This window comes from Strix uralensis, unplaced genomic scaffold (genome assembly GCF_047716275.1).
Source record: "Strix uralensis isolate ZFMK-TIS-50842 unplaced genomic scaffold, bStrUra1 scaffold_58, whole genome shotgun sequence".
Classification (NCBI taxonomy): Eukaryota; Metazoa; Chordata; class Aves; order Strigiformes; family Strigidae; genus Strix; species Strix uralensis.
Genome location: NW_027436719.1, coordinates 925,520 through 948,974, shown reverse-complemented (window position 1 = coordinate 948,974; position 23,455 = coordinate 925,520).

The following is a 23,455-nucleotide window of genomic DNA, read 5'->3' as shown; positions in this document are numbered from 1 at the left end:
TTCTGCGAAGCAATGTGAACACTTCTGTTTCCCAGGCACAGAGAAGGTGCTAGCAGGGAATTCTCTGCCTGCTTTTCCCCAGTACTCTGCAAGCTCTCCAGCACAACATAAAATATGGGGCTCTGTGCTTTCTTTCCTTCTGAACAAGTGTTACTGTTTTCTGCACAAAAGCGATTCTGCGAAGCAATGTGAACACTTCTCTTTCCCAGGCACAGGGAAGGCGCTAGCAGGGAATTCTCTGCCTGCCTTTCCCCAGTGCTCTGCAAGCTCTCCAGGACAACATAAAATCTGGGGCTCTGTGCTTTCTTTCGTTCTGAACAAGTGTTACTGTTTTCTGCACAAAAGCGATTCTGCGAAGCAATGTGAAGACTTCTGCTTCCCAGGCACAGAGAAGGTGCTAGCAGGGAATTCTCTGCCTGCCTTTCCCCAGTGCTCTGCAAGCTCTCCAGGACAACATAAAATCTGGGGCTCTGTGCTTTCTTTCGTCTGAACAAGTGTTACTGTTTTCTGCACAAAAGCGATTCTGCGAAGCAATGTGAACAGGCACAGAGAAGGTGCTAGCAGGGAATTCTCTGCCTGCCTTTCCCCAGTGCTCTGCAAGCTCTCCAGGACAACATAAAATCTGGGGCTCTGTGCTTTCTTTCGTTCTGAACAGGTGTTATTGTTTTCTGCACAAAACGATTCTGCGAAGCAATGTGAACACTTCTGCTTCCCAGGCACAGAGAAGGTGCTAGCAGGGAATTCTCTGCCTGCCTTTCCCCAGTGCTCTGCAAGCTCTCCAGGACAACATAAAATCTGGGGCTCTGTGCTTTCTTTCGTTCTGAACAAGTGTTACTGTTTTCTGCACAAAAGCGATTCTGCGAAGCAATGGGAACACTTCTGTTTCCCAGGCACAGAGAAGGTGCTAGCAGGGAATTCTCTGCCTGCTTTTCCCCAGTGATCTGCAAGCTCTCCAGCACAACATAAAATCTGGGGCTCTGTGCTTTCTTTCGTTCTGAACAAGTGTTATTGTTTTCTGCACAAAAGCGATTCTGCGAAGCAATGTGAAGACTTCTGCATTCCAGGCACAGAGAAGGTGCTAGCAGGGAATTCTCTGCCTGCCTTTCCCCAGTGCTCTGCAAGCTCTCCAGGACAACATAAAATCTGGGGCTCTGTGCTTTCTTTCGTCTGAACAAGTGTTACTGTTTTCTGCACAAAAGCGATTCTGCGAAGCAATGTGAACACTTCTGTTTCCCAGGCACAGAGAAGGTGCTAGCAGGGAATTCTCTGCCTGCTTTTCCCCAGTGCTCTGCAAGCTCTCCAGGACAACATAAAATCTGGGGCTCTGTGCTTTCTTTTGTTCTGAACAAGTGTTACTGTTATCTGCACAAAAGCGATTCTGCGAAGCAATGTGAACACTTCTGTTTCCCAGGCACAGAGAAGGTGCTAGCAGGGAATTCTCTGCCTGATTTTCCCCAGTACTCTGCAAGCTCTCCAGCACAACATAAAATATGGGGCTCTGTGTTTTCTTTCGTTCTGAACAAGTGTTACTGTTTTCTGCACAAAAGCGATACTGCTAAGAAATGTGAACACTTCTGCTTCCCAGGCACCGAGAACGTGCTAGCAGGGAATTCTCTGCCTGCCTTTCCCCAGTGCTCTGCAAGCTCTCCAGGACAACATAAAATCTGGGGCTCTGTGCTTTCTTTCGTCTGAACAAGTGTTACTGTTTTCTGCACAAAAGCGATTCTGCGAAGCAATGTGAACAGGCACAGAGAAGGTGCTAGCAGGGAATTCTCTGCCTGCCTTTCCCCAGTGCTCTGCAAGCTCTCCAGGACAACATAAAATCTGGGGCTCTGTGCTTTCTTTCGTTCTGAACAAGTGTTACTGTTTTCTGCACAAAAGCTATTCTGCGAAGAAATGTGAACACTTCTGTTTCCCAGGCACAGAGAAGGTGCTAGCAGGGAATTCTCTGCCTGCTTTTCCCCAGTACTCTGCAAGCTCTCCAGGACAACATAAAATCTGGGGCTCTGTGCTTTCTTTCGTTCTGAACAGGTGTTATTGTTTTCTGCACAAAAGCGATTCTGCGAAGCAATGGGAACACTTCTGCTTCCCAGGCACAGAGAAGGTGCTAGCAGGGAATTCTCTGCCTGCCTTTCCCCAGTGCTCTGCAAGCTCTCCAGGACAACATAAAATCTGGGGCTCTGTGCTTTCTTTCGTTCTGAACAAGTGTTACTGTTTTCTGCACAAAAGCGATTCTGCGAAGCAATATGAACACTTCTGTTTCCCAGGCACAGAGAAGGTGCTAGCAGGGAATTCTCTGCCTGCCTTTCCCCAGTGCTCTGCAAGCTCTCCAGGACAACATAAAATCTGGGGCTCTGTGCTTTCTTTCGTCTGAACAAGTGTTACTGTTTTCTGCACAAAAGCGATTCTGCGAAGCAATGTGAACAGGCACAGAGAAGGTGCTAGCAGGGAATTCTCTGCCTGCCTTTCCCCAGTGCTCTGCAAGCTCTCCAGGACAACATAAAATCTGGGGCTCTGTGCTTTCCTTCGTCTGAACAAGTGTTACTGTTTTCTGCACAAAAGCGATTCTGCGAAGCAATGTGAACACTTCTGTTTCCCAGGCACAGAGAAGGTGCTAGCAGGGAATTCTCTGCCTGCCTTTCCCCAGTGCTCTGCAAGCTCTCCAGGACAACATAAAATCTGGGGCTCTGTGCTTTCTTTCGTTCTGAACAGGTGTTATTGTTTTCTGCACAAAACGATTCTGCGAAGCAATGTGAACACTTCTGCTTCCCAGGCACAGAGAAGGTGCTAGCAGGGAATTCTCTGCCTGCCTTTCCCCAGTGCTCTGCAAGCTCTCCAGGACAACATAAAATCTGGGGCTCTGTGCTTTCTTTCGTTCTGAACAAGTGTTACTGTTTTCTGCACAAAAGCGATTCTGCGAAGCAATGGGAACACTTCTGTTTCCCAGGCACAGAGAAGGTGCTAGCAGGGAATTCTCTGCCTGCTTTTCCCCAGTGATCTGCAAGCTCTCCAGCACAACATAAAATCTGGGGCTCTGTGCTTTCTTTCGTTCTGAACAAGTGTTATTGTTTTCTGCACAAAAGCGATTCTGCGAAGCAATGTGAAGACTTCTGCATTCCAGGCACAGAGAAGGTGCTAGCAGGGAATTCTCTGCCTGCCTTTCCCCAGTGCTCTGCAAGCTCTCCAGGACAACATAAAATCTGGGGCTCTGTGCTTTCTTTCGTCTGAACAAGTGTTACTGTTTTCTGCACAAAAGCGATTCTGCGAAGCAATGTGAACACTTCTGTTTCCCAGGCACAGAGAAGGTGCTAGCAGGGAATTCTCTGCCTGCTTTTCCCCAGTACTCTGCAAGCTCTCCAGCACAACATAAAATCTGGGGCTCTGTGCTTTCTTTCCTTCTGAACAAGTGTTACTGTTTTCTGCACAAAAGCGATTCTGCGAAGCAATGTGAAGACTTCTGCTTCCCAGGCACAGAGAAGGTGCTAGCAGGGAATTCTCTGCCTGCCTTTCCCCAGTGCTCTGCAAGCTCTCCAGGACAACATAAAATCTGGGGCTCTGTGCTTTCTTTCGTCTGAACAAGTGTTTCTGTTTTCTGCACAAAAGCGATTCTGCGAAGCAATGTGAACACTTCTGTTTCCCAGGCACAGAGAAGGTGCTAGCAGGGAATTCTCTGCCTGCTTTTCCCCAGTGCTCTGCAAGCTCTCCAGGACAACATAAAATCTGGGGCTCTGTGCTTTCTTTTGTTCTGAACAAGTGTTACTGTTATCTGCACAAAAGCGATTCTGCGAAGCAATGTGAACACTTCTGTTTCCCAGGCACAGAGAAGGTGCTAGCAGGGAATTCTCTGCCTGATTTTCCCCAGTACTCTGCAAGCTCTCCAGCACAACATAAAATATGGGGCTCTGTGTTTTCTTTCGTTCTGAACAAGTGTTACTGTTTTCTGCACAAAAGCGATACTGCTAAGAAATGTGAACACTTCTGCTTCCCAGGCACCGAGAACGTGCTAGCAGGGAATTCTCTGCCTGCCTTTCCCCAGTGCTCTGCAAGCTCTCCAGGACAACATAAAATCTGGGGCTCTGTGCTTTCTTTCGTCTGAACAAGTGTTACTGTTTTCTGCACAAAAGCGATTCTGCGAAGCAATGTGAACAGGCACAGAGAAGGTGCTAGCAGGGAATTCTCTGCCTGCCTTTCCCCAGTGCTCTGCAAGCTCTCCAGGACAACATAAAATCTGGGGCTCTGTGCTTTCTTTCGTTCTGAACAGGTGTTATTGTTTTCTGCACAAAAGCGATTCTGCGAAGCAATGGGAACACTTCTGCTTCCCAGGCACAGAGAAGGTGCTAGCAGGGAATTCTCTGCCTGCCTTTCCCCAGTGCTCTGCAAGCTCTCCAGGACAACATAAAATCTGGGGCTCTGTGCTTTCTTTCGTTCTGAACAAGTGTTACTGTTTTCTGCACAAAAGCGATTCTGCGAAGCAATGTGAACACTTCTGCTTCCCAGGCACAGAGAAGGTGCTAGCAGGGAATTCTCTGCCTGCCTTTCCCCAGTGCTCTGCAAGCTCTCCAGGACAACATAAAATCTGGGGCTCTGTGCTTTCCTTCGTCTCAAAAAGTGTTACTGTTTTCTGCACAAAAGCGATTCTGCGAAGCAATGTGAACACTTCTGTTTCCCAGGCACAGAGAAGGTGCTAGCAGGGAATTCTCTGCCTGCTTTTCCCCAGTGCTCTGCAAGCTCTCCAGGACAACATAAAATCTGGGGCTCTGTGCTTTCTTTTGTTCTGAACAAGTGTTACTGTTATCTGCACAAAAGCGATTCTGCGAAGCAATGTGAACACTTCTGTTTCCCAGGCACAGAGAAGGTGCTAGCAGGGAATTCTCTGCCTGCTTTTCCCCAGTACTCTGCAAGCTCTCCAGCACAACATAAAATATGGGTCTCTGTGCTTTCTTTCCTTCTGAACAAGTGTTACTGTTTTCTGCACAAAAGCGATACTGCTAAGAAATGTGAACACTTCTGCTTCCCAGGCACCGAGAACGTGCTAGCAGGGAATTCTCTGCCTGCCTTTCCCCAGTGCTCTGCAAGCTCTCCAGGACAACATAAAATCTGGGGCTCTGTGCTTTCTTTCGTTCTGAACAAGTGTTACAGTTTTCTGCACAAAAGCGATTCTGCGAAGGAATGTGAACAGGCACAGAGAAGGTGCTAGCAGGGAATTCTCTGCCTGCCTTTCCCCAGTGCTCTGCAAGCTCTCCAGCACAACATAAAATATGGGGCTCTGTGCTTTCTTTCGTTCTGAACAAGTGTTACTGTTTTCTGCACAAAAGCGATTCTGCGAAGAAATGTGAACACTTCTGTTTCCCAGGCACAGAGAAGGTGCTAGCAGGGAATTCTCTGCCTGCTTTTCCCCAGTGCTCTGCAAGCTCTCCAGGACAACATAAAATCTGGGGCTCTGTGCTTTCTTTCGTTCTGAACAGGTGTTATTGTTTTCTGCACAAAACGATTCTGCGAAGCAATGTGAACACTTCTGTTTCCCAGGCACAGAGAAGGTGCTAGCAGGGAATTCTCTGCCTGCCTTTCCCCAGTGCTCTGCAAGCTCTCCAGGACAACATAAAATCTGGGGCTCTGTGGTTTCTTTCGTTCTGAACAAGTGTTACTGTTTTCTGCACAAAAGCGATTCTGCGAAGCAATGGGAACACTTCTGTTTCCCAGGCACAGAGAAGGTGCTAGCAGGGAATTCTCTGCCTGCTTTTCCCCAGTGCTCTGCAAGCTCTCCAGGACAACATAAAATCTGGGGCTCTGTGCTTTCTTTCGTTCTGAACAAGTGTTATTGTTTTCTGCACAAAAGCGATTCTGCGAAGCAATGTGAAGACTTCTGCTTCCCAGGCACAGAGAAGGTGCTAGCAGGGAATTCTCTGCCTGCCTTTCCCCAGTGCTCTGCAAGCTCTCCAGGACAACATAAAATCTGGGGCTCTGTGCTTTCTTTCGTCTGAACAAGTGTTACTGTTTTCTGCACAAAAGCGATTCTGCGAAGCAATGTGAACACTTCTGTTTCCCAGGCACAGAGAAGGTGCTAGCAGGGAATTCTCTGCCTGCTTTTCCCCAGTACTCTGCAAGCTCTCCAGCACAACATAAAATCTGGGGCTCTGTGCTTTCTTTCGTTCTGAACAAGTGTTACTGTTTTCTGCACAAAAGCGATTCTGCGAAGCAATGTGAAGACTTCTGCTTCCCAGGCACAGAGAAGGTGCTAGCAGGGAATTCTCTGCCTGCTTTTCCCCAGTGGTCTGCAAGCTCTCCAGGACAACATAAAATCTGGGGCTCTGTGCTTTCTTTTGTTCTGAACAAGTGTTACTGTTATCTGCACAAAAGCGATTCTGCGAAGCAATGTGTACACTTCTGTTTCCCAGGCACAGAGAAGGTGCTAGCAGGGAATTCTCTGCCTGCTTTTCCCCAGTACTCTGCAAGCTCTCCAGGACAACATAAAATATGGGGCTCTGTGCTTTCTTTCCTTCTGAACAAGTGTTACTGTTTTCTGCACAAAAGCGATACTGCTAAGAAATGTGAACACTTCTGCTTCCCAGGCACCGAGAACGTGCTAGCAGGGAATTCTCTGCCTGCCTTTCCCCAGTGCTCTGCAAGCTCTCCAGGACAACATAAAATCTGGGGCTCTGTGCTTTCTTTCCTTCTGAACAAGTGTTACTGTTTTCTGCACAAAAGCGATTCTGCGAAGCAATGGGAACACTTCTGTTTCCCAGGCACAGAGAAGGTGCTAGCAGGGAATTCTCTGCCTGCTTTTCCCCAGTGCTCTGCAAGCTCTCCAGGACAACATAAAATCTGGGGCTCTGTGCTTTCTTTCGTTCTGAACAAGTGTTATTGTTTTCTGCACAAAAGCGATTCTGCGAAGGAATGTGAAGACTTCTGCTTCCCAGGCACAGAGAAGGTGCTAGCAGGGAATTCTCTGCCTGCTTTTCCCCAGTGCTCTGCAAGCTCTCCAGGACAACATAAAATCTGGGGCTCTGTGCTTTCTTTTGTTCTGAACAAGTGTTACTGTTATCTGCACAAAAGCGATTCTGCGAAGCAATGTGAACACTTCTGTTTCCCAGGCACAGAGAAGGTGCTAGCAGGGAATTCTCTGCCTGATTTTCCCCAGTACTCTGCAAGCTCTCCAGCACAACATAAAATATGGGGCTCTGTGTTTTCTTTCGTTCTGAACAAGTGTTACTGTTTTCTGCACAAAAGCGATACTGCTAAGAAATGTGAACACTTCTGCTTCCCAGGCACCGAGAACGTGCTAGCAGGGAATTCTCTGCCTGCCTTTCCCCAGTGCTCTGCAAGCTCTCCAGGACAACATAAAATCTGGGGCTCTGTGCTTTCTTTCGTCTGAACAAGTGTTACTGTTTTCTGCACAAAAGCGATTCTGCGAAGCAATGTGAACAGGCACAGAGAAGGTGCTAGCAGGGAATTCTCTGCCTGCCTTTCCCCAGTGCTCTGCAAGCTCTCCAGGACAACATAAAATCTGGGGCTCTGTGCTTTCTTTCGTTCTGAACAGGTGTTATTGTTTTCTGCACAAAAGCGATTCTGCGAAGCAATGGGAACACTTCTGCTTCCCAGGCACAGAGAAGGTGCTAGCAGGGAATTCTCTGCCTGCCTTTCCCCAGTGCTCTGCAAGCTCTCCAGGACAACATAAAATCTGGGGCTCTGTGCTTTCTTTCGTTCTGAACAAGTGTTACTGTTTTCTGCACAAAAGCGATTCTGCGAAGCAATGTGAACACTTCTGCTTCCCAGGCACAGAGAAGGTGCTAGCAGGGAATTCTCTGCCTGCCTTTCCCCAGTGCTCTGCAAGCTCTCCAGGACAACATAAAATCTGGGGCTCTGTGCTTTCCTTCGTCTCAAAAAGTGTTACTGTTTTCTGCACAAAAGCGATTCTGCGAAGCAATGTGAACACTTCTGTTTCCCAGGCACAGAGAAGGTGCTAGCAGGGAATTCTCTGCCTGCTTTTCCCCAGTGCTCTGCAAGCTCTCCAGGACAACATAAAATCTGGGGCTCTGTGCTTTCTTTTGTTCTGAACAAGTGTTACTGTTATCTGCACAAAAGCGATTCTGCGAAGCAATGTGAACACTTCTGTTTCCCAGGCACAGAGAAGGTGCTAGCAGGGAATTCTCTGCCTGCTTTTCCCCAGTACTCTGCAAGCTCTCCAGCACAACATAAAATATGGGTCTCTGTGCTTTCTTTCCTTCTGAACAAGTGTTACTGTTTTCTGCACAAAAGCGATACTGCTAAGAAATGTGAACACTTCTGCTTCCCAGGCACCGAGAACGTGCTAGCAGGGAATTCTCTGCCTGCCTTTCCCCAGTGCTCTGCAAGCTCTCCAGGACAACATAAAATCTGGGGCTCTGTGCTTTCTTTCGTTCTGAACAAGTGTTACAGTTTTCTGCACAAAAGCGATTCTGCGAAGGAATGTGAACAGGCACAGAGAAGGTGCTAGCAGGGAATTCTCTGCCTGCCTTTCCCCAGTGCTCTGCAAGCTCTCCAGCACAACATAAAATATGGGGCTCTGTGCTTTCTTTCGTTCTGAACAAGTGTTACTGTTTTCTGCACAAAAGCGATTCTGCGAAGAAATGTGAACACTTCTGTTTCCCAGGCACAGAGAAGGTGCTAGCAGGGAATTCTCTGCCTGCTTTTCCCCAGTGCTCTGCAAGCTCTCCAGGACAACATAAAATCTGGGGCTCTGTGCTTTCTTTCGTTCTGAACAGGTGTTATTGTTTTCTGCACAAAACGATTCTGCGAAGCAATGTGAACACTTCTGTTTCCCAGGCACAGAGAAGGTGCTAGCAGGGAATTCTCTGCCTGCCTTTCCCCAGTGCTCTGCAAGCTCTCCAGGACAACATAAAATCTGGGGCTCTGTGGTTTCTTTCGTTCTGAACAAGTGTTACTGTTTTCTGCACAAAAGCGATTCTGCGAAGCAATGGGAACACTTCTGTTTCCCAGGCACAGAGAAGGTGCTAGCAGGGAATTCTCTGCCTGCTTTTCCCCAGTGCTCTGCAAGCTCTCCAGGACAACATAAAATCTGGGGCTCTGTGCTTTCTTTCGTTCTGAACAAGTGTTATTGTTTTCTGCACAAAAGCGATTCTGCGAAGCAATGTGAAGACTTCTGCTTCCCAGGCACAGAGAAGGTGCTAGCAGGGAATTCTCTGCCTGCCTTTCCCCAGTGCTCTGCAAGCTCTCCAGGACAACATAAAATCTGGGGCTCTGTGCTTTCTTTCGTCTGAACAAGTGTTACTGTTTTCTGCACAAAAGCGATTCTGCGAAGCAATGTGAACACTTCTGTTTCCCAGGCACAGAGAAGGTGCTAGCAGGGAATTCTCTGCCTGCTTTTCCCCAGTACTCTGCAAGCTCTCCAGCACAACATAAAATCTGGGGCTCTGTGCTTTCTTTCGTTCTGAACAAGTGTTACTGTTTTCTGCACAAAAGCGATTCTGCGAAGCAATGTGAAGACTTCTGCTTCCCAGGCACAGAGAAGGTGCTAGCAGGGAATTCTCTGCCTGCTTTTCCCCAGTGGTCTGCAAGCTCTCCAGGACAACATAAAATCTGGGGCTCTGTGCTTTCTTTTGTTCTGAACAAGTGTTACTGTTATCTGCACAAAAGCGATTCTGCGAAGCAATGTGTACACTTCTGTTTCCCAGGCACAGAGAAGGTGCTAGCAGGGAATTCTCTGCCTGCTTTTCCCCAGTACTCTGCAAGCTCTCCAGGACAACATAAAATATGGGGCTCTGTGCTTTCTTTCCTTCTGAACAAGTGTTACTGTTTTCTGCACAAAAGCGATACTGCTAAGAAATGTGAACACTTCTGCTTCCCAGGCACCGAGAACGTGCTAGCAGGGAATTCTCTGCCTGCCTTTCCCCAGTGCTCTGCAAGCTCTCCAGGACAACATAAAATCTGGGGCTCTGTGCTTTCTTTCCTTCTGAACAAGTGTTACTGTTTTCTGCACAAAAGCGATTCTGCGAAGCAATGGGAACACTTCTGTTTCCCAGGCACAGAGAAGGTGCTAGCAGGGAATTCTCTGCCTGCTTTTCCCCAGTGCTCTGCAAGCTCTCCAGGACAACATAAAATCTGGGGCTCTGTGCTTTCTTTCGTTCTGAACAAGTGTTATTGTTTTCTGCACAAAAGCGATTCTGCGAAGGAATGTGAAGACTTCTGCTTCCCAGGCACAGAGAAGGTGCTAGCAGGGAATTCTCTGCCTGCCTTTCCCCAGTGCTCTGCAAGCTCTCCAGGACAACATAAAATCTGGGGCTCTGTGCTTTCTTTCGTCTGAACAAGTGTTACTGTTTTCTGCACAAAAGCGATTCTGCGAAGCAATGTGAACACTTCTGTTTCCCAGGCACAGAGAAGGTGCTAGCAGGGAATTCTCTGCCTGCTTTTCCCCAGTGCTCTGCAAGCTCTCCAGGACAACATAAAATCTGGGGCTCTGTGCTTTCTTTTGTTCTGAACAAGTGTTACTGTTATCTGCACAAAAGCGATTCTGCGAAGCAATGTGAACACTTCTGTTTCCCAGGCACAGAGAAGGTGCTAGCAGGGAATTCTCTGCCTGCTTTTCCCCAGTACTCTGCAAGCTCTCCAGCACAACATAAAATCTGGGGCTCTGTGCTTTCTTTCGTTCTGAACAAGTGTTACTGTTTTCTGCACAAAAGCGATTCTGCGAAGCAATGGGAACACTTCTCTTTCCCAGGCACAGGGAAGGTGCTAGCAGGGAATTCTCTGCCTGCCTTTCCCCAGTGCTCTGCAAGCTCTCCAGGACAACATAAAATCTGGGGCTCTGTGCTTTCTTTTGTTCTGAACAAGTGTTACTGTTTTCTGCACAAAAGCGATTCTGCGAAGCAATGTGAAGACTTCTGCTTCCCAGGCACAGAGAAGGTGCTAGCAGGGAATTCTCTGCCTGCCTTTCCCCAGTGCTCTGCAAGCTCTCCAGGACAACAGCAAATCTGGGGCTCTGTGCTTTCTTTCGTTCTGAACAAGTGTTACTGTTTTCTGCACAAAAGCGATTCTGCGAAGCAATGTGAAGACTTCTGCTTCCCAGGCACAGAGAAGGTGCTAGCAGGGAATTCTCTGCCTGCCTTTCCCCAGTGCTCTGCAAGCTCTCCAGGACAACATAAAATCTGGGGCTCTGTGCTTTCTTTCGTTCTGAACAAGTGTTACTGTTTTCTGCACAAAAGCGATACTGCGAAGCAATGTGAACACTTCTGTTTCCCAGGCACAGAGAAGGTGCTAGCAGGGAATTCTCTGCCTGCTTTTCCCCAGTACTCTGCAAGCTCTCCAGGACAACATAAAATCTGGGGCTCTGTGCTTTCTTTCGTTCTGAACAAGTGTTATTGTTTTCTGCACAAAAGCGATTCTGCGAAGCAATGTGAACAGGCACAGAGAAGGTGCTAGCAGGGAATTCTCTGCCTGCCTTTCCCCAGTGCTCTGCAAGCTCTCCAGGACAACATAAAATCTGGGGCTCTGTGCTTTCTTTCGTTCTGAACAAGTGTTACTGTTTTCTGCACAAAAGCGATTCTGCGAAGCAATGTGAACACTTCTGTTTCCCAGGCACAGAGAAGGTGCTAGCAGGGAATTCTCTGCCTGCTTTTCCCCAGTACTCTGCAAGCTCTCCAGCACAACATAAAATATGGGGCTCTGTGCTTTCTTTCCTTCTGAACAAGTGTTACTGTTTTCTGCACAAAAGCGATTCTGCGAAGCAATGTGAACACTTCTGTTTCCCAGGCACAGAGAAGGTGCTAGCAGGGAATTCTCTGCCTGCCTTTCCCCAGTGCTCTGCAAGCTCTCCAGGACAACATAAAATCTGGGGCTCTGTGCTTTCTTTCGTTCTGAACAAGTGTTACTGTTTTCTGCACAAAAGCGATTCTGCGAAGAAATGTGAACACTTCTGTTTCCCAGGCACAGAGAAGGTGCTAGCAGGGAATTCTCTGCCTGCTTTTCCCCAGTACTCTGCAAGCTCTCCAGGACAACATAAAATCTGGGGCTCTGTGCTTTCTTTCGTTCTGAACAGGTGTTATTGTTTTCTGCACAAAAGCGATTCTGTGAAGCAATGGGAACACTTCTGTTTCCCAGGCACAGAGAAGGTGCTAGCAGGGAATTCTCTGCCTGCCTTTCCCCAGTGCTCTGCAAGCTCTCCAGGACAACATAAAATCTGGGGCTCTGTGCTTTCTTTCGTTCTGAACAAGTGTTACTGTTTTCTGCACAAAAGCGATTCTGCGAAGCAATGTGAACAGGCACAGAGAAGGTGCTAGCAGGGAATTCTCTGCCTGCCTTTCCCCAGTGCTCTGCAAGCTCTCCAGGACAACAGCAAATCTGGGGCTCTGTGCTTTCTTTCGTTCTGAACAAGTGTTACTGTTTTCTGCACAAAAGCGATTCTGCGAAGCAATGTGAACACTTCTGTTTCCCAGGCACAGAGAAGGTGCTAGCAGGGAATTCTCTGCCTGCTTTTCCCCAGTACTCTGCAAGCTCTCCAGCACAATATAAAATATGGGGCTCTGTGCTTTCTTTCCTTCTGAACAAGTGTTACTGTTTTCTGCACAAAAGCGATTCTGCGAAGCAATGTGAACACTTCTCTTTCCCAGGCACAGGGAAGGCGCTAGCAGGGAATTCTCTGCCTGCCTTTCCCCAGTGCTCTGCAAGCTCTCCAGGACAACATAAAATCTGGGGCTCTGTGCTTTCTTTCGTTCTGAACAAGTGTTACTGTTTTCTGCACAAAAGCGATTCTGCGAAGCAATGTGAAGACTTCTGCTTCCCAGGCACAGAGAAGGTGCTAGCAGGGAATTCTCTGCCTGCCTTTCCCCAGTGCTCTGCAAGCTCTCCAGGACAACATAAAATCTGGGGCTCTGTGCTTTCTTTCGTCTGAACAAGTGTTACTGTTTTCTGCACAAAAGCGATTCTGCGAAGCAATGTGAACAGGCACAGAGAAGGTGCTAGCAGGGAATTCTCTGCCTGCCTTTCCCCAGTGCTCTGCAAGCTCTCCAGGACAACATAAAATCTGGGGCTCTGTGCTTTCTTTCGTTCTGAACAGGTGTTATTGTTTTCTGCACAAAACGATTCTGCGAAGCAATGTGAACACTTCTGCTTCCCAGGCACAGAGAAGGTGCTAGCAGGGAATTCTCTGCCTGCCTTTCCCCAGTGCTCTGCAAGCTCTCCAGGACAACATAAAATCTGGGGCTCTGTGCTTTCTTTCGTTCTGAACAAGTGTTACTGTTTTCTGCACAAAAGCGATTCTGCGAAGCAATGTGAAGACTTCTGCATTCCAGGCACAGAGAAGGTGCTAGCAGGGAATTCTCTGCCTGCCTTTCCCCAGTGCTCTGCAAGCTCTCCAGGACAACATAAAATCTGGGGCTCTGTGCTTTCTTTCGTCTGAACAAGTGTTACTGTTTTCTGCACAAAAGCGATTCTGCGAAGCAATGTGAACACTTCTGTTTCCCAGGCACAGAGAAGGTGCTAGCAGGGAATTCTCTGCCTGCTTTTCCCCAGTACTCTGCAAGCTCTCCAGGACAACATAAAATCTGGGGCTCTGTGCTTTCTTTCCTTCTGAACAAGTGTTACTGTTTTCTGCACAAAAGCGATTCTGCGAAGCAATGGGAAGACTTCTGCTTCCCAGGCACAGAGAAGGTGCTAGCAGGGAATTCTCTGCCTGCCTTTCCCCAGTGCTCTGCAAGCTCTCCAGGACAACATAAAATCTGGGGCTCTGTGCTTTCTTTCGTCTGAACAAGTGTTACTGTTATCTGCACAAAAGCGATTCTGCGAAGCAATGTGAACACTTCTGTTTCCCAGGCACAGAGAAGGTGCTAGCAGGGAATTCTCTGCCTGCTTTTCCCCAGTGCTCTGCAAGCTCTCCAGGACAACATAAAATCTGGGGCTCTGTGCTTTCTTTTGTTCTGAACAAGTGTTACTGTTATCTGCACAAAAGCGATTCTGCGAAGCAATGTGAACACTTCTGTTTCCCAGGCACAGAGAAGGTGCTAGCAGGGAATTCTCTGCCTGATTTTCCCCAGTACTCTGCAAGCTCTCCAGCACAACATAAAATATGGGGCTCTGTGTTTTCTTTCGTTCTGAACAAGTGTTACTGTTTTCTGCACAAAAGCGATACTGCTAAGAAATGTGAACACTTCTGCTTCCCAGGCACCGAGAACGTGCTAGCAGGGAATTCTCTGCCTGCCTTTCCCCAGTGCTCTGCAAGCTCTCCAGCACAACATAAAATCTGGGGCTCTGTGCTTTCTTTCGTCTGAACAAGTGTTACTGTTTTCTGCACAAAAGCGATTCTGCGAAGCAATGTGAACAGGCACAGAGAAGGTGCTAGCAGGGAATTCTCTGCCTGCCTTTCCCCAGTGCTCTGCAAGCTCTCCAGGACAACATAAAATCTGGGGCTCTGTGCTTTCTTTCGTTCTGAACAAGTGTTACTGTTTTCTGCACAAAAGCTATTCTGCGAAGAAATGTGAACACTTCTGTTTCCCAGGCACAGAGAAGGTGCTAGCAGGGAATTCTCTGCCTGCTTTTCCCCAGTACTCTGCAAGCTCTCCAGGACAACATAAAATCTGGGGCTCTGTGCTTTCTTTCGTTCTGAACAGGTGTTATTGTTTTCTGCACAAAAGCGATTCTGCGAAGCAATGGGAACACTTCTGCTTCCCAGGCACAGAGAAGGTGCTAGCAGGGAATTCTCTGCCTGCCTTTCCCCAGTGCTCTGCAAGCTCTCCAGGACAACATAAAATCTGGGGCTCTGTGCTTTCTTTCGTTCTGAACAAGTGTTACTGTTTTCTGCACAAAAGCGATTCTGCGAAGCAATATGAACACTTCTGTTTCCCAGGCACAGAGAAGGTGCTAGCAGGGAATTCTCTGCCTGCCTTTCCCCAGTGCTCTGCAAGCTCTCCAGGACAACATAAAATCTGGGGCTCTGTGCTTTCTTTCGTCTGAACAAGTGTTACTGTTTTCTGCACAAAAGCGATTCTGCGAAGCAATGTGAACAGGCACAGAGAAGGTGCTAGCAGGGAATTCTCTGCCTGCCTTTCCCCAGTGCTCTGCAAGCTCTCCAGGACAACATAAAATCTGGGGCTCTGTGCTTTCCTTCGTCTGAACAAGTGTTACTGTTTTCTGCACAAAAGCGATTCTGCGAAGCAATGTGAACACTTCTGTTTCCCAGGCACAGAGAAGGTGCTAGCAGGGAATTCTCTGCCTGCCTTTCCCCAGTGCTCTGCAAGCTCTCCAGGACAACATAAAATCTGGGGCTCTGTGCTTTCTTTCGTTCTGAACAGGTGTTATTGTTTTCTGCACAAAACGATTCTGCGAAGCAATGTGAACACTTCTGCTTCCCAGGCACAGAGAAGGTGCTAGCAGGGAATTCTCTGCCTGCCTTTCCCCAGTGCTCTGCAAGCTCTCCAGGACAACATAAAATCTGGGGCTCTGTGCTTTCTTTCGTTCTGAACAAGTGTTACTGTTTTCTGCACAAAAGCGATTCTGCGAAGCAATGGGAACACTTCTGTTTCCCAGGCACAGAGAAGGTGCTAGCAGGGAATTCTCTGCCTGCTTTTCCCCAGTGATCTGCAAGCTCTCCAGCACAACATAAAATCTGGGGCTCTGTGCTTTCTTTCGTTCTGAACAAGTGTTATTGTTTTCTGCACAAAAGCGATTCTGCGAAGCAATGTGAAGACTTCTGCATTCCAGGCACAGAGAAGGTGCTAGCAGGGAATTCTCTGCCTGCCTTTCCCCAGTGCTCTGCAAGCTCTCCAGGACAACATAAAATCTGGGGCTCTGTGCTTTCTTTCGTCTGAACAAGTGTTACTGTTTTCTGCACAAAAGCGATTCTGCGAAGCAATGTGAACACTTCTGTTTCCCAGGCACAGAGAAGGTGCTAGCAGGGAATTCTCTGCCTGCTTTTCCCCAGTACTCTGCAAGCTCTCCAGCACAACATAAAATCTGGGGCTCTGTGCTTTCTTTCCTTCTGAACAAGTGTTACTGTTTTCTGCACAAAAGCGATTCTGCGAAGCAATGTGAAGACTTCTGCTTCCCAGGCACAGAGAAGGTGCTAGCAGGGAATTCTCTGCCTGCCTTTCCCCAGTGCTCTGCAAGCTCTCCAGGACAACATAAAATCTGGGGCTCTGTGCTTTCTTTCGTCTGAACAAGTGTTTCTGTTTTCTGCACAAAAGCGATTCTGCGAAGCAATGTGAACACTTCTGTTTCCCAGGCACAGAGAAGGTGCTAGCAGGGAATTCTCTGCCTGCTTTTCCCCAGTGCTCTGCAAGCTCTCCAGGACAACATAAAATCTGGGGCTCTGTGCTTTCTTTTGTTCTGAACAAGTGTTACTGTTATCTGCACAAAAGCGATTCTGCGAAGCAATGTGAACACTTCTGTTTCCCAGGCACAGAGAAGGTGCTAGCAGGGAATTCTCTGCCTGCTTTTCCCCAGTACTCTGCAAGCTCTCCAGGACAACATAAAATCTGGGGCTCTGTGCTTTCTTTCCTTCTGAACAAGTGTTACTGTTTTCTGCACAAAAGCGATTCTGCGAAGCAATGGGAAGACTTCTGCTTCCCAGGCACAGAGAAGGTGCTAGCAGGGAATTCTCTGCCTGCCTTTCCCCAGTGCTCTGCAAGCTCTCCAGGACAACATAAAATCTGGGGCTCTGTGCTTTCTTTCGTCTGAACAAGTGTTACTGTTATCTGCACAAAAGCGATTCTGCGAAGCAATGTGAACACTTCTGTTTCCCAGGCACAGAGAAGGTGCTAGCAGGGAATTCTCTGCCTGCTTTTCCCCAGTGCTCTGCAAGCTCTCCAGGACAACATAAAATCTGGGGCTCTGTGCTTTCTTTTGTTCTGAACAAGTGTTACTGTTATCTGCACAAAAGCGATTCTGCGAAGCAATGTGAACACTTCTGTTTCCCAGGCACAGAGAAGGTGCTAGCAGGGAATTCTCTGCCTGATTTTCCCCAGTACTCTGCAAGCTCTCCAGCACAACATAAAATATGGGGCTCTGTGTTTTCTTTCGTTCTGAACAAGTGTTACTGTTTTCTGCACAAAAGCGATACTGCTAAGAAATGTGAACACTTCTGCTTCCCAGGCACCGAGAACGTGCTAGCAGGGAATTCTCTGCCTGCCTTTCCCCAGTGCTCTGCAAGCTCTCCAGCACAACATAAAATCTGGGGCTCTGTGCTTTCTTTCGTCTGAACAAGTGTTACTGTTTTCTGCACAAAAGCGATTCTGCGAAGCAATGTGAACAGGCACAGAGAAGGTGCTAGCAGGGAATTCTCTGCCTGCCTTTCCCCAGTGCTCTGCAAGCTCTCCAGGACAACATAAAATCTGGGGCTCTGTGCTTTCTTTCGTTCTGAACAAGTGTTACTGTTTTCTGCACAAAAGCTATTCTGCGAAGAAATGTGAACACTTCTGTTTCCCAGGCACAGAGAAGGTGCTAGCAGGGAATTCTCTGCCTGCTTTTCCCCAGTACTCTGCAAGCTCTCCAGGACAACATAAAATCTGGGGCTCTGTGCTTTCTTTCGTTCTGAACAGGTGTTATTGTTTTCTGCACAAAAGCGATTCTGCGAAGCAATGGGAACACTTCTGCTTCCCAGGCACAGAGAAGGTGCTAGCAGGGAATTCTCTGCCTGCCTTTCCCCAGTGCTCTGCAAGCTCTCCAGGACAACATAAAATCTGGGGCTCTGTGCTTTCTTTCGTTCTGAACAAGTGTTACTGTTTTCTGCACAAAAGCGATTCTGCGAAGCAATATGAACACTTCTGTTTCCCAGGCACAGAGAAGGTGCTAGCAGGGAATTCTCTGCCTGCCTTTCCCCAGTGCTCTGCAAGCTCTCCAGGACAACATAAAATCTGGGGCTCTGTGCTTTCTTTCGTCTGAACAAGTGTTACTGTTTTCTGCACAAAAGCGATTCTGCGAAGCAATGTGAACAGGCACAGAGAAGGTGCTAGCAGGGAATTCTCTGCCTGCCTTTCCCCAGTGCTCTGCAAGCTCTCCAGGACAACATAAAATCTGGGGCTCTGTGCTTTCCTTCGTCTGAACAAGTGTTACTGTTTTCTGCACAAAAGCGATTCTGCGAAGCAATGTGAACACTTCTGTTTCCCAGGCACAGAGAAGGTGCTAGCAGGGAATTCTCTGCCTGCCTTTCCCCAGTGCTCTGCAAGCTCTCCAGGACAACATAAAATCTGGGGCTCTGTGCTTTCTTTCGTTCTGAACAGGTGTTATTGTTTTCTGCACAAAACGATTCTGCGAAGCAATGTGAACACTTCTGCTTCCCAGGCACAGAGAAGGTGCTAGCAGGGAATTCTCTGCCTGCCTTTCCCCAGTGCTCTGCAAGCTCTCCAGGACAACATAAAATCTGGGGCTCTGTGCTTTCTTTCGTTCTGAACAAGTGTTACTGTTTTCTGCACAAAAGCGATTCTGCGAAGCAATGGGAACACTTCTGTTTCCCAGGCACAGAGAAGGTGCTAGCAGGGAATTCTCTGCCTGCTTTTCCCCAGTGATCTGCAAGCTCTCCAGCACAACATAAAATCTGGGGCTCTGTGCTTTCTTTCGTTCTGAACAAGTGTTATTGTTTTCTGCACAAAAGCGATTCTGCGAAGCAATGTGAAGACTTCTGCATTCCAGGCACAGAGAAGGTGCTAGCAGGGAATTCTCTGCCTGCCTTTCCCCAGTGCTCTGCAAGCTCTCCAGGACAACATAAAATCTGGGGCTCTGTGCTTTCTTTCGTCTGAACAAGTGTTACTGTTTTCTGCACAAAAGCGATTCTGCGAAGCAATGTGAACACTTCTGTTTCCCAGGCACAGAGAAGGTGCTAGCAGGGAATTCTCTGCCTGCTTTTCCCCAGTACTCTGCAAGCTCTCCAGCACAACATAAAATCTGGGGCTCTGTGCTTTCTTTCCTTCTGAACAAGTGTTACTGTTTTCTGCACAAAAGCGATTCTGCGAAGCAATGTGAAGACTTCTGCTTCCCAGGCACAGAGAAGGTGCTAGCAGGGAATTCTCTGCCTGCCTTTCCCCAGTGCTCTGCAAGCTCTCCAGGACAACATAAAATCTGGGGCTCTGTGCTTTCTTTCGTCTGAACAAGTGTTTCTGTTTTCTGCACAAAAGCGATTCTGCGAAGCAATGTGAACACTTCTGTTTCCCAGGCACAGAGAAGGTGCTAGCAGGGAATTCTCTGCCTGCTTTTCCCCAGTGCTCTGCAAGCTCTCCAGGACAACATAAAATCTGGGGCTCTGTGCTTTCTTTTGTTCTGAACAAGTGTTACTGTTATCTGCACAAAAGCGATTCTGCGAAGCAATGTGAACACTTCTGTTTCCCAGGCACAGAGAAGGTGCTAGCAGGGAATTCTCTGCCTGATTTTCCCCAGTACTCTGCAAGCTCTCCAGCACAACATAAAATATGGGGCTCTGTGTTTTCTTTCGTTCTGAACAAGTGTTACTGTTTTCTGCACAAAAGCGATACTGCTAAGAAATGTGAACACTTCTGCTTCCCAGGCACCGAGAACGTGCTAGCAGGGAATTCTCTGCCTGCCTTTCCCCAGTGCTCTGCAAGCTCTCCAGGACAACATAAAATCTGGGGCTCTGTGCTTTCTTTCGTCTGAACAAGTGTTACTGTTTTCTGCACAAAAGCGATTCTGCGAAGCAATGTGAACAGGCACAGAGAAGGTGCTAGCAGGGAATTCTCTGCCTGCCTTTCCCCAGTGCTCTGCAAGCTCTCCAGGACAACATAAAATCTGGGGCTCTGTGCTTTCTTTCGTTCTGAACAAGTGTTACTGTTTTCTGCACAAAAGCTATTCTGCGAAGAAATGTGAACACTTCTGTTTCCCAGGCACAGAGAAGGTGCTAGCAGGGAATTCTCTGCCTGCTTTTCCCCAGTACTCTGCAAGCTCTCCAGGACAACATAAAATCTGGGGCTCTGTGCTTTCTTTCGTTCTGAACAAGTGTTACTGTTTTCTGCACAAAAGCGATTCTGCGAAGCAATGGGAACACTTCTGCTTCCCAGGCACAGAGAAGGTGCTAGCAGGGAATTCTCTGCCTGCCTTTCCCCAGTGCTCTGCAAGCTCTCCAGGACAACATAAAATCTGGGGCTCTGTGCTTTCTTTCGTTCTGAACAAGTGTTACTGTTTTCTGCACAAAAGCGATTCTGCGAAGCAATGGGAACACTTCTGCTTCCCAGGCACAGAGAAGGTGCTAGCAGGGAATTCTCTGCCTGCCTTTCCCCAGTGCTCTGCAAGCTCTCCAGGACAACATAAAATCTGGGGCTCTGTGCTTTCCTTCGTCTCAAAAAGTGTTACTGTTTTCTGCACAAAAGCGATTCTGCGAAGCAATGTGAACACTTCTGTTTCCCAGGCACAGAGAAGGTGCTAGCAGGGAATTCTCTGCCTGCTTTTCCCCAGTGCTCTGCAAGCTCTCCAGCACAACATAAAATATGGGTCTCTGTGCTTTCTTTTGTTCTGAACAAGTGTTACTGTTATCTGCACAAAAGCGATACTGCTAAGAAATGTGAACACTTCTGCTTCCCAGGCACCGAGAACGTGCTAGCAGGGAATTCTCTGCCTGCCTTTCCCCAGTGCTCTGCAAGCTCTCCAGGACAACATAAAATCTGGGGCTCTGTGCTTTCTTTCGTTCTGAACAAGTGTTACAGTTTTCTGCACAAAAGCGATTCTGCGAAGGAATGTGAACAGGCACAGAGAAGGTGCTAGCAGGGAATTCTCTGCCTGCCTTTCCCCAGTGCTCTGCAAGCTCTCCAGCACAACATAAAATATGGGGCTCTGTGCTTTCTTTCGTTCTGAACAAGTGTTACTGTTTTCTGCACAAAAGCGATTCTGCGAAGAAATGTGAACACTTCTGTTTCCCAGGCACAGAGAAGGTGCTAGCAGGGAATTCTCTGCCTGCTTTTCCCCAGTGCTCTGCAAGCTCTCCAGGACAACATAAAATCTGGGGCTCTGTGCTTTCTTTCGTTCTGAACAGGTGTTATTGTTTTCTGCACAAAACGATTCTGCGAAGCAATGTGAACACTTCTGCTTCCCAGGCACAGAGAAGGTGCTAGCAGGGAATTCTCTGCCTGCCTTTCCCCAGTGCTCTGCAAGCTCTCCAGGACAACATAAAATCTGGGGCTCTGTGCTTTCTTTCGTTCTGAACAAGTGTTACTGTTTTCTGCACAAAAGCGATTCTGCGAAGCAATGGGAACACTTCTGTTTCCCAGGCACAGAGAAGGTGCTAGCAGGGAATTCTCTGCCTGCTTTTCCCCAGTGCTCTGCAAGCTCTCCAGGACAACATAAAATCTGGGGCTCTGTGCTTTCTTTCGTTCTGAACAAGTGTTATTGTTTTCTGCACAAAAGCGATTCTGCGAAGCAATGTGAAGACTTCTGCTTCCCAGGCACAGAGAAGGTGCTAGCAGGGAATTCTCTGCCTGCCTTTCCCCAGTGCTCTGCAAGCTCTCCAGGACAACATAAAATCTGGGGCTCTGTGCTTTCTTTCGTCTGAACAAGTGTTACTGTTTTCTGCACAAAAGCGATTCTGCGAAGCAATGTGAACACTTCTGTTTCCCAGGCACAGAGAAGGTGCTAGCAGGGAATTCTCTGCCTGCTTTTCCCCAGTACTCTGCAAGCTCTCCAGCACAACATAAAATCTGGGGCTCTGTGCTTTCTTTCGTTCTGAACAAGTGTTACTGTTTTCTGCACAAAAGCGATTCTGCGAAGCAATGTGAAGACTTCTGCTTCCCAGGCACAGAGAAGGTGCTAGCAGGGAATTCTCTGCCTGCCTTTCCCCAGTGGTCTGCAAGCTCTCCAGGACAACATAAAATCTGGGGCTCTGTGCTTTCTTTCGTCTGAACAAGTGTTACTGTTTTCTGCACAAAAGCGATTCTGCGAAGCAATGTGAACACTTCTGTTTCCCAGGCACAGAGAAGGTGCTAGCAGGGAATTCTCTGCCTGCTTTTCCCCAGTGCTCTGCAAGCTCTCCAGGACAACATAAAATCTGGGGCTCTGTGCTTTCTTTTGTTCTGAACAAGTGTTACTGGTATCTGCACAAAAGCGATTCTGCGAAGCAATGTGTACACTTCTGTTTCCCAGGCACAGAGAAGGTGCTAGCAGGGAATTCTCTGCCTGCTTTTCCCCAGTACTCTGCAAGCTCTCCAGGACAACATAAAATATGGGGCTCTGTGCTTTCTTTCCTTCTGAACAAGTGTTACTGTTTTCTGCACAAAAGCGATACTGCTAAGAAATGTGAACACTTCTGCTTCCCAGGCACCGAGAACGTGCTAGCAGGGAATTCTCTGCCTGCCTTTCCCCAGTGCTCTGCAAGCTCTCCAGGACAACATAAAATCTGGGGCTCTGTGCTTTCTTTCCTTCTGAACAAGTGTTACTGTTTTCTGCACAAAAGCGATTCTGCGAAGCAATGGGAACACTTCTGTTTCCCAGGCACAGAGAAGGTGCTAGCAGGGAATTCTCTGCCTGCTTTTCCCCAGTGCTCTGCAAGCTCTCCAGGACAACATAAAATCTGGGGCTCTGTGCTTTCTTTCGTTCTGAACAAGTGTTATTGTTTTCTGCACAAAAGCGATTCTGCGAAGGAATGTGAAGACTTCTGCTTCCCAGGCACAGAGAAGGTGCTAGCAGGGAATTCTCTGCCTGCCTTTCCCCAGTGCTCTGCAAGCTCTCCAGGACAACATAAAATCTGGGGCTCTGTGCTTTCTTTCGTCTGAACAAGTGTTACTGTTTTCTGCACAAAAGCGATTCTGCGAAGCAATGTGAACACTTCTGTTTCCCAGGCACAGAGAAGGTGCTAGCAGGGAATTCTCTGCCTGCTTTTCCCCAGTGCTCTGCAAGCTCTCCAGGACAACATAAAATCTGGGGCTCTGTGCTTTCTTTTGTTCTGAACAAGTGTTACTGTTATCTGCACAAAAGCGATTCTGCGAAGCAATGTGAACACTTCTGTTTCCCAGGCACAGAGAAGGTGCTAGCAGGGAATTCTCTGCCTGCTTTTCCCCAGTACTCTGCAAGCTCTCCAGCACAACATAAAATCTGGGGCTCTGTGCTTTCTTTCGTTCTGAACAAGTGTTACTGTTTTCTGCACAAAAGCGATTCTGCGAAGCAATGGGAACACTTCTCTTTCCCAGGCACAGGGAAGGTGCTAGCAGGGAATTCTCTGCCTGCCTTTCCCCAGTGCTCTGCAAGCTCTCCAGGACAACATAAAATCTGGGGCTCTGTGCTTTCTTTTGTTCTGAACAAGTGTTACTGTTTTCTGCACAAAAGCGATTCTGCGAAGCAATGTGAACACTTCTGCTTCCCAGGCACAGAGAAGGTGCTAGCAGGGAATTCTCTGCCTGCCTTTCCCCAGTGCTCTGCAAGCTCTCCAGGACAACAGCAAATCTGGGGCTCTGTGCTTTCTTTCGTTCTGAACAAGTGTTACTGTTTTCTGCACAAAAGCGATTCTGCGAAGCAATGTGAAGACTTCTGCTTCCCAGGCACA